Source organism: Salvelinus sp. IW2-2015, linkage group LG1, assembly GCF_002910315.2.
Source record: "Salvelinus sp. IW2-2015 linkage group LG1, ASM291031v2, whole genome shotgun sequence".
Lineage (NCBI taxonomy): Eukaryota > Metazoa > Chordata > Actinopteri > Salmoniformes > Salmonidae > Salvelinus > Salvelinus sp. IW2-2015.
Window position 1 is genome coordinate 30990201 of NC_036838.1, and position 9971 is coordinate 31000171.

The window sequence follows — 9971 nt, forward strand, 5'->3', positions numbered from 1 at the left end:
CTGGCTTGATTTTTGCACTGACATGCACTGTCAACTGTGGGACCTTATATAGACAGGTGTGTGCATTTCCAAATCATGTCCAATCAATTGAATTTACCACAGGTGAACTTCAGTCAAGTTGTGGAAAGATCTCAAGGACGATCAATGGAAACAGGATGCACCTGAGCTCAATTTTGAGTCTTATAGCAAAGGATCTGAATACTTAAATAACATATTTACCTCMGTTTTTTTTTATACATTTACAAACATTTCTAAAAACCTGTTTTTTCTTTGTCCTTATGGGGTATTGTGTGTAGATTGAGGAGGAACATTTTTTATTTAACCCATTTTAGAATAAGGCCAGAATGTAACAAAATGTGAAAAAAGTCAAGGGGTCTGAATACTTTCTGAATGCACTGCATATATATCTAAATAACATTCTTGAATGTTCTCTGAATGTCACTTCTTGTGGTTTTTATGGAAAGTTTTCTTAACGTTCTCGAGACCATTTGAGAACATGACTTCAAATACAACCATGAGGAAACCTGTAGGAAAAGTTATGCTGAAGTACTGAAATTCCTACAGAAGAACGCTTGAACCTTGAACCTTACCTTGAACCTTACCAACATTGTAATTAAACTTAGCCATGTTTGAACTTTAATGAAACGTTCTGATAAAGTAATAAAATAGCCAGAAAATTATATATTTCTTCTTCAAGTTCCTTAAATCTGCTGAGAATGTTCCAAAGCCAAGCAACTATCCTGCACCATTCCCAGAAAGTTGTGGGAAGGTTGTATGCAAAATAACCATAGGACAACCACGCTCTCACCAAGCTCTAAGAAACATATGGTTCTCAGAACGTTATGTGTTAGCTGGGATCTCTCTGTGGTGCTCCATCTTGACCTCCCAGCAGGACAACATCATGTATCCTTGCAGCCTCTCCACTGTACAATCACCTCTCCACTGTACATAACAACCATGTAATTACAGATAGAGGGGCAGACTCGTCTCTCCCTCTGTTGTTATTAAATTGTCTGGGTCCCAAATGGCACACTATTCCCTGTATAGTGTTCTGACCAGAGCTCTGGTCTAAAGTAATGCACTGCATAGGGAATAGGGTGCCATTTGCTACTCAGTCATAGCCTACTGTAGTCAGTAGCTACTAACAAGCTGAACAAGCGGATCCCACAATGTTACACAGACTATTAATAGGAAAATAGGAATGCTACTGTACACTGCGGTTTGTTCACCCAAGAGAGTTTATAATGGCACAGGTCCTATGCAATAACTCAGGAGAGGCCTAGAACCTAAAGGTCTCCTCTCTGTAACTCACTCAGGCATAGTTTTGGAAGTAGTTTTGGGGTGCTGCAATTTTTTTTGCCGACTGGGGGGGTTGGGGGGTGATGCAGAAGAAGAAAGAAATTGCAGTCCCTAATACAAGACTAGTAAAGGGCCAGTGCATTTTTTTTAAACTAAGTGTATTTGAGTGTTTACCAGCATTTGTAACTTGAGTCTGATAATTATCTGTAGGCCTTGTAGAATAGAATAATAATTTATTCTTGTGAAAACTGATATGGTCTATTCATTCCTTTCCTATTTTAGTAGACGCTCTTATCCAGAGAAACTTACAGTAGTGAACACATACATTTTCGCACTGGTCCCCTGTGGGAATCGAACCCACAACCCTAGCATTGCAAGCGCCATGCTCTACCAACTGAGCAAAACATTTTGGGTCTCAAACACTGAGCGGAAGCATTCATATATAAAATATCCCCATAGTCTAGTAAAGGCATAAATGTAGCTGATACTAGCCTCCTTCTGGCTTCAAAAGAAAAACATTCCTTATTCCTAAAATAAAATCCCAATTTCAGCTTCAATTGTTTTGTAAGTTGTTGAATATGCAATTTAAAAGAGAGGCCGTCATCAATTAAAATTCCAAGATATTTATATGAGGTTACAGTCTCAATCTCAATGCCCTGACAGGTAATAATAGGTGAAAAGTTCAGAGGTCTATTTCTTGCTTTATAAAACACCATTAGTTTAGTTTTGTCAGTATTGAGGATAAGCTTCAATTGACACAAGGTATGTTGATGTCACGACTTCTGCCGAAGTCGGTTACTCTCCTTGTTCGGGCGGTGTTCGGCGGTCGACGTCACCGGTCTTCTAGCCATCGCCGATCCATTTTTCATTTTCCATTTGTTTTGTCTTGTTTTCCCACACACCTGGTTTTCATTCCCCCATTACGTGGTGTGTATTTAACCCTCTGTTCCCCCCATGTCTTTGTGCGGAATTGTTTGTTGCACATTGTTGTCTGGTGCACGACGGGTTTTGTACCATATGTTGTTATTCTGGATGCCGGTGGTTTTGTATATTAAACTGCTCCGGTTATTACCCAGTTCTGCTCTCCTGCATCTGACTTCTCTGTCACCAGTTACGCACCCCTTACAGTTGAACAGTATAAAAAGCATTTTGCAAGTTCTGGAAAGCTTTTGTAAGAGACGAGGCACAACAGTAAATAACAGTATCATCAGCATAAAAATGAAGGTGTGCATTTTGGACATTTTTGTCGAAATTATTTATATAAATAGTGAATAAGAAAGGACCAAGTACAGAGCCTTGGGGCACAACATTACAGACAGACAATTTAACAGACATGAGCCCATCAAATTGAGTGCACTGAGTTCTATCAGACAGATAGTTAGCAAACCATGCAACTGCATGCTCTGAAAGACCTACACTCAACAATCTCTGCCTTAGTATAGCATGATCAACTGTATCAAAAGCCTTAGAGAGATCAATAAAAAGTGAGACACAGTGCTGTTTTTTGTCAAGGGCTTCAGTGATATCATTTAAAACCTTCATGGCTGCTGTAATTGTGCTATGCTTCTTCCTGAAGCCCGATTGGTACATTGATAAAATAGAGTTAGTAAATAAAAACTCTTTTAGCTGTTCACTCACAAGGGTTTCAAGTATTTTCACCAGGGGTGACAGCTTTGAGATTGGCCTATAATTATTTAAAAGAGTTGGATCTCCCCCTTTTAAAAGTGGTAGTACAAATGCTGATTTCCAGATCTTTGGAATTTCATTACATTCCAGGGTTAGATTGGTTCAGCTATGAAATCAGCAGCCAGATTTAAAAAKCTGGGATCCAAAAGATCAGGACCTGCAGGCTTTCTCTGATCTAAGGATTTCAGGGCTTTATGTACCACCTGCACTGAGAATGGCAAAAAGCTAAAAGTTTGACCCGCTCTCACTGGTTCATCCACACAGGGTTGTACAGAGACAGAGGACACTCAATCTAACAGCCTACCAGATGATACAAAGTGCTCATTGAAACAATTCAGCATTTCAGTTTTGTCATATACAGCAACAAAGTCATTCAATACACATGACGGTAATTCATTGACATTACTGTTACCAGACATAGACTTAATAGCCTTCCAAAACTTTCTAGGGTCATTCAGGTTATCAGTGGTAACAGACATAAAATATTCAGACTTGGCCTTCCTGAGAAGAAAAGAACACTTGTTTCGTAACTGCCTAAAAATAAGCCAATCAGCATCAGAACATGATTTCCTTGCTTTAGCCCAGGCCAGATTACGGTCGTGAATAATACAAGACAGCTCAGAAGAAAACCATGGATTATCCCGCCCTTTAACCCTGAACCTGCAGAATGGGGCATGTTTGTTTACTATTTGGGAAAAACCATCATAAAATAATTGTCATTAATTTTGCCGATGACACAACAGATCACCGACAACGATGAGAAAGCCTAAAGGGAGGAAGTCAGAGACCTGACCGTGTGGTGCCAGGACAACAACCTCTCCCTCAACGTGATCAAGACAAAGGAGATGATTGTGGACTTCAGGAAAAGGAAGACCGAGCACGCCCCGATTCTCATCGACCGGGCTGTAGTGGAACAGGTTGAGAGTTTCAAGCTCCTTGGTGTCCACATCACCAGCAAACTAACTGGTGACACTGTCAGTGATTTATTTAGAATTCAAGGAACTTTTAACCAGCACCGCTACCACAGCATTCTGCAGTGATACGCCATCCCATCTGGTTTGGGCTTGGTGGGACTATCATTTGTTTTTCAACAGGACAATGACCCAACACACCTCCAGGCTGTGTAAGGGCTATTTAACCAAGAAGAAGAGTGATGGAGCGCTGCATCAGATGACCTGGCCTCCACAATCCCCCCGACCTCAACCAAATTAAAAGGGTTTGGGGTGAGTTGGATCGCAGAGTGAAGGAAAAGCAGCCAACAAGTGCTCAGCATATGTGGGAACTCCTTCAAGCATTCCAGGTGAAGCTGGTTAAAAACTTATTTTAGGGCTAGGCGTCCCGCCAGCGGGACACCTGTCGACAACTTCCGGTGAAATTGGAGGGTGCACAATTCAAATAAATAATCATACAAATTATGGATATTAAACATTTAGGTACATACAAGTGTCTTATATCGGTTAAAAGCTTAAAGTCTTGTTCATCTAATTGCATTGTCCGATTTACAATAGGCTTTACAGCGAAAGCATGCTATGTGATTGTTTGATGAAGGCGCCCCATATCAAAATATTTTTCAACCAGCACAGGCTTCATAAAATCACAAATAGCGATTAAATATTCACTTACTTTTTGAATATCTTCCTCTGATTTGTCATCCAAAAGGTCCCAGCTATAACATGTAGTGTCATATTGTTAGATAAAATCCTTCTTTATATCCCAAAAAGTCAGTTTAGTTGGCACCATCGATTTGAGTAATCCACTCGTTCAACTTGCAGAGAAAGGAATCCGAAAATCTACCCCTAAACTTTGTTTCAACAAATCAAAATACGTTTCTATTTACTCCTCAGATACCCTAAAATGTAATCAAACTATAATATTTCTTTCAGAAAGAAGTATGTTCAATAGGAAACCGATTTTAGCAGGTGCGTAATGTCTTCATGGCACAAATTTCCAAGACTGTGTCCTTAAACTGATATTTCTTATTCGTTTTTGAAGTTACAAGCCTGAAACATTGAACATAGACTGCTGACACCCTGTGACACCCTGTTACACCCTGTGACACCCACATACCATCCAGTGAGCTAATTTTCAATATGACCTATCTCTTGCATTTCTAAGAGGATGGTCTGTCAAAAAACAATTCTTGTTGGTTTTTCTTTGGATTTTCACCTACAATTTCGATTGTGTTATATTCTCCTACATTATTTTAACATTTCTACAAACTTCAAAGTTTGTAACACCACCAGGATCGTGGTGTTTCCCTGTGAGGGGGGGAGGTCGGTAAGAAAATCCACCGACAGATGCGACCAAGGCCGCTGTGGAACGGGTAAGGGGTGTAGCTTCCCTCTGGGCAGGTGCCTAGGAGCTTTACACTGGGCGCACACAGAGCAGGAGGAAACATAAACCCTCACGTCCTTGGCCAAGGTAGGCCACCAGTACTTCCCAAACAAACAGCTCACCGTCCGACCAATCCCAGGATGACCAGAGGAGGGTGATGTGTGGGCCCAATAGATCAACCGGTCATGGACAGCAGACGGAACGTACAGACGCCCAGCGGGACACTGGAGGGGAGCGGGCTCTGCACGTAATGCCTGCTCAATGTCCGCGTCCAGCTCCCACACTACCGGCGCCACCAGGCAGGATGCCGGGAGAATGGGAGTGGGATCCATGGGCCGCTCCTCCGTGTCATACAGTCGGGACAGTGCGTCTGCTTTCACGTGTTGGGAACCTGGTCTGTATGAAAGGGAAAAAACTAAACGGGTGAAAAACATGGCCCACCTTTCCTGGCAAGGGTTCAGTCTCCTCGCTGCCTGGATGTACTCCAGATTGCGGTGGTCAGTCCAGATGAGAAAAGGGTGTTTAGCCCCCTCAAGCCAATGTCTCCAACGCCTTCAGAACCTTGACGATAGCCAACAGCTCCCGGTCCCCCACGTCATAGTTTCGCTCTGCCGGGCTGAGCTTCTTCGAGAAGAAGGCACAGGGGCGGAGCTTCGGTGGCGTACCCGAGCTCTGAGAGAGCACGGCTCCAATCCCAGCCTCGGACACGTCCACCTCCACTATCAACGCCAAAGAGGGATCCGGATGGGCCAGCATGGGAACCGAGGTAAACAGAGCCCTCAGGTGACCAAAAGCCCTGTCCGCCTCAGCCGACCACTGCAAACACACTGGGCCCTGCTTCAGCAGTGAGGTAATGGGAGCCGCTACCTGATCAAAACTCCGGATAAACCTCCGGTAGTAATTGGCAAACCCTAGGAACCGCTGTACTTCCTTTACCGTGGTGGTAGTCGGCCAATTACGCACGGCTGAAATGCGGTCACTCTCCATCTCCACCCCCGAGGTGGAAATGCGGTACCCTAGGAAGGAGACGGACTGCTGGAAGAACAGGCATTTCTCAGCCTTGGCGTACAGGTCATGCTCCAACAGTCGACCAAGCACCCTGCGTACCAGGGACACATGCTCGGTGCGTGTAGCGGAGTATATCAGAATGGCATCAATATACACCACTACACCCTGCCCGTGCAGGTCCCTGAAAATCTCGTCTACAAAGGCTTGGAAGATTGATGGAGCATTCATCAACCCGTACGGCATGACGAGGTACTCATAATGCCCTGAGGTCGTACTGAACGCCGTCTTCCACTCGTCTCCCTCCCGGATACGCACCAGGTTGTAAGCACTCCTGAGATCTAGTTTGGTGAAGAAGCAMGCCCCGTGCATTGACTCAAGCGCCATGGCGATAAGAGGTAGCGGGTAACTGTACCTCACTGTGATCTGATTTAGGCCTCGGTAGTCAATACACGGGCGCAGACCTCCCTCCTTCTTCTTCACAAAAAATAAACTTGAGGAGGCGGGTGAAGTGGAGGACCGAATGTACCCCTGACACAGGGATTYGGAGACATATGTTTCCATAGCCTCCATCTCCGCCTGTGAGAGGGGATACATGTGACTCCTGGGAAGTGCAGCGTCTACCAGGAGATTTATCGCACAATCGCCCCGTCGATGGGGTGGTAATTGAGTCGCCTTCTTTTTGGAGAAGGCGAGAGCCTAATCGGCATATTCAGAGGGAATGCGCATGGTGGAGACCTGGTCTGGACTTTCCTCCGTAGTAGCACCAACGGAAACCCCTAAACACCTCCCGAGCACTCTCACGAACACCCCGTGATAGCCCTCTGTTGTCAAGAAACAGTGGGGTCATGACAAGCTAACCAGGGTAGGCCTAGCACCACGGGAAATGCAGGAGAGTCAATGAGAAAGAGACTAATTCTCTCCTTGTGACCGCCCTGCGTCACCATACCCAGAGGAGCGGTGGCCTTGCTAATCAACCCTGACCCTAATGGTCGACTGTCTAAGGCGTGAACGGGGAAGGGCACAGCCACGGGAACAATGGGGATCCCTAAACTAAAGGCGAACGATCTGTCTATAAAATTCCCAGCCACGCCTGAATCGACGAGCGCCTTATGCTGGGAATGCGGGGAAAACTCAGGGAAAGAAACATACAAAAACTTGTGTGCAACAGAGGGCTCTAGGTGAGAAGGGTGCCGGCTCACCTGGGATGACGCCAGAGTGCCCTGCCTGCTGCCTCGATCCCCAGAGGAACCAACCCAGCACCGACCGGCAATGTGACCTCTGCGGTCACAGATGGTGCACGAGCCGGAACCGCCTCCAGTCTCCCTACGCACAGCACCTCCCAGCTCCATGGGTACCGGAGCGGCGGTGCTGGGGATGGAACCGATAGAACCCGATCTGGACGTCCACGGGTGGCCAGCAGGTTATCCAGCCGAATGGACAGGTCCACCAGCTGGTCGAAAGTGATGGTGGTGTCCCTGCAGGCCAGCTCCCGACGGACGTCCTCGCGCAAATTGCAGCGATAGTGGTCGATCGGGGCCCTATCGTTCAACCCCGCGCCGGTGGCCAGGGTCCAAAAATCCATGGCGAACTCCTGGGCGCTCCTCGTCCCCTGCCTCAGATGGAAGAGGCGTTCACCTGCCGCTCTACCCTCGGGTGGATGGTCGAAGACTGCCCGGAAGCTGCGGGTGAAATCCTCGAAATGGTCCAGCGCCGCATCTCCTTTTCCCCCACACGGCATTGGCCCACTCCAAGGCTTTCCCAGAGAGGCACCAGACGTGGGCGGACACCTTCTCACGACCTGAAGGAGCCGGGTGGATGGTTGCCAGGTAGAGGTCGAGCTGTRACAGGAAACCCTGGCAGCGTGCAGCTGTCCCGTCATACTCCCGGGGAAGGGCGAGAYGAATCCCACTGGGACCGGGTGAAGGTGGGGCGAGTAGTGGAGACCCTGGTTGTGCTGGTGGAGGTCCATGGCGGCGCCGAGATGGTGGAGCATCGCCGCATGCTCCCGGACGCACTCCTCCACCCCTATTCCAGGAGCACCTGCTCCTGCTGACTCCATATAGGTGGTGTGGGATTCTGTAAAGGGTGCGTAATCGGTGGCAGGGAAGTCAGACGCAGGAGAGCAGAACTTGGTAATAGCCGGAGCAGTTTAATAGCAAAACCCACAGCATAAAAATAACAAGAATAATTGGGTACAAAAACCTGTCGCGCACCAAACAACACGTGCACAAGCACTTACAATAAACAATCCCACACAAAGACATGGGGGGAACAGAGGGTTAAATACACAACAAATGATTGAGGGAATTGAAACCAGGTTAGAGGAAAAACAAGACAAAACACATGGMAAATGAAAAGTGGATCGATGATGGCTAGAAGACCGATGACGCCGACCACCGAGCGCCGCCCGAACAAGGAGAGGACCCGACTTCGGCGGAAGTCGTGACAGCGAGTGTTGTTATGGGGACTGTGTGTATGCTTCTTGCGGGTGCATGCATGCATATGTGTGTGTGTGTTCTGTTCTGTGGCCCCTGGTCAGTTGACAACTCGTCATTTAGCTCAAGGGCCCTGGTCGGCTCGAGGTGACATTGGCTGGGTATTTGGAGTGGAACACATACAGAACGACAGGGCATAATATCAAAGGTGATGACAGACATGGGAATGGCATTGTTTCAGTTTTATATGTGTGCTTTTGTCTGTGTCGCTTATCCAACACCAGTGACTTTATTTATTGAAAAATGATTGGTATGGTGGTACATGTAAGTTAGTGTAAGAAAGAAAATAGGCTACAGTATGAATGATTGAGGTACATTTTTATCAGTATGAGTTGCTCCTCCACCAACATCAAACCACAACGTTATCTTTAGCCTTCATCAGAAATCACAGAACCATGTCAAAACAACAGTGTTGTTAGTTCCTTCCATCCCACATACAGATGAAGTTACTTGGTTATTACATCATTTCTAATGGGGTTGTATTCTACAAAGGAACGTTCTTGAGACGACCGAGATCAATAAAAACAACTCTAGTATGTATAATTCTGGAATCTGGAGAACCTTTTTGATGCGTGAGGGCTCATTTCAAGCCATTTACTCAGAGAGCCAAAGCAGAGATGAGATGTGGAAGAGTCTTTTTGATTCCTCTGACACATTTTTGATACCCTGGTGGATATCCACATTTAGTTGAAGCTTTAATGAGCCAGGGAGCCGAGGAGCTTTCCTTGGATCTCCATGTGAAAAACATTCTACATTATTTAAAGGTATTACTTCACGTCTGAAGCACTCTCCTAAATGAGAGTACAGCTTAGAGAGCTGGCGATAGCCAGGGACTGAACAAAATACGTTATTAAAAACTCAGTGTATGTTAGAGTGGTGTGTGTGTGTGTGTGTGTGTGTGTGTGTGTGTGTGTGTGTGTGTGGTGTGTGTGTGTGTGTGTGTGTGTGTGTGTGTGTGTGTGTGTGTGTGTGTGTGTGTGTGTGTGTGTGTGTGTGTGTGTGTGTGTGTGTGTGTGTGTGTGTGTGTGTGTGTGTGTGTGTGTGTGTGTGTGTGTGTGTGTGTGTGTGTGTGTGTGTGTGTGTGTGTGTGTGTGTGTGTGTGTGTGTGTGTGTGTGTGTGTTGCCGAGCTTCCAACTCACACATATCAC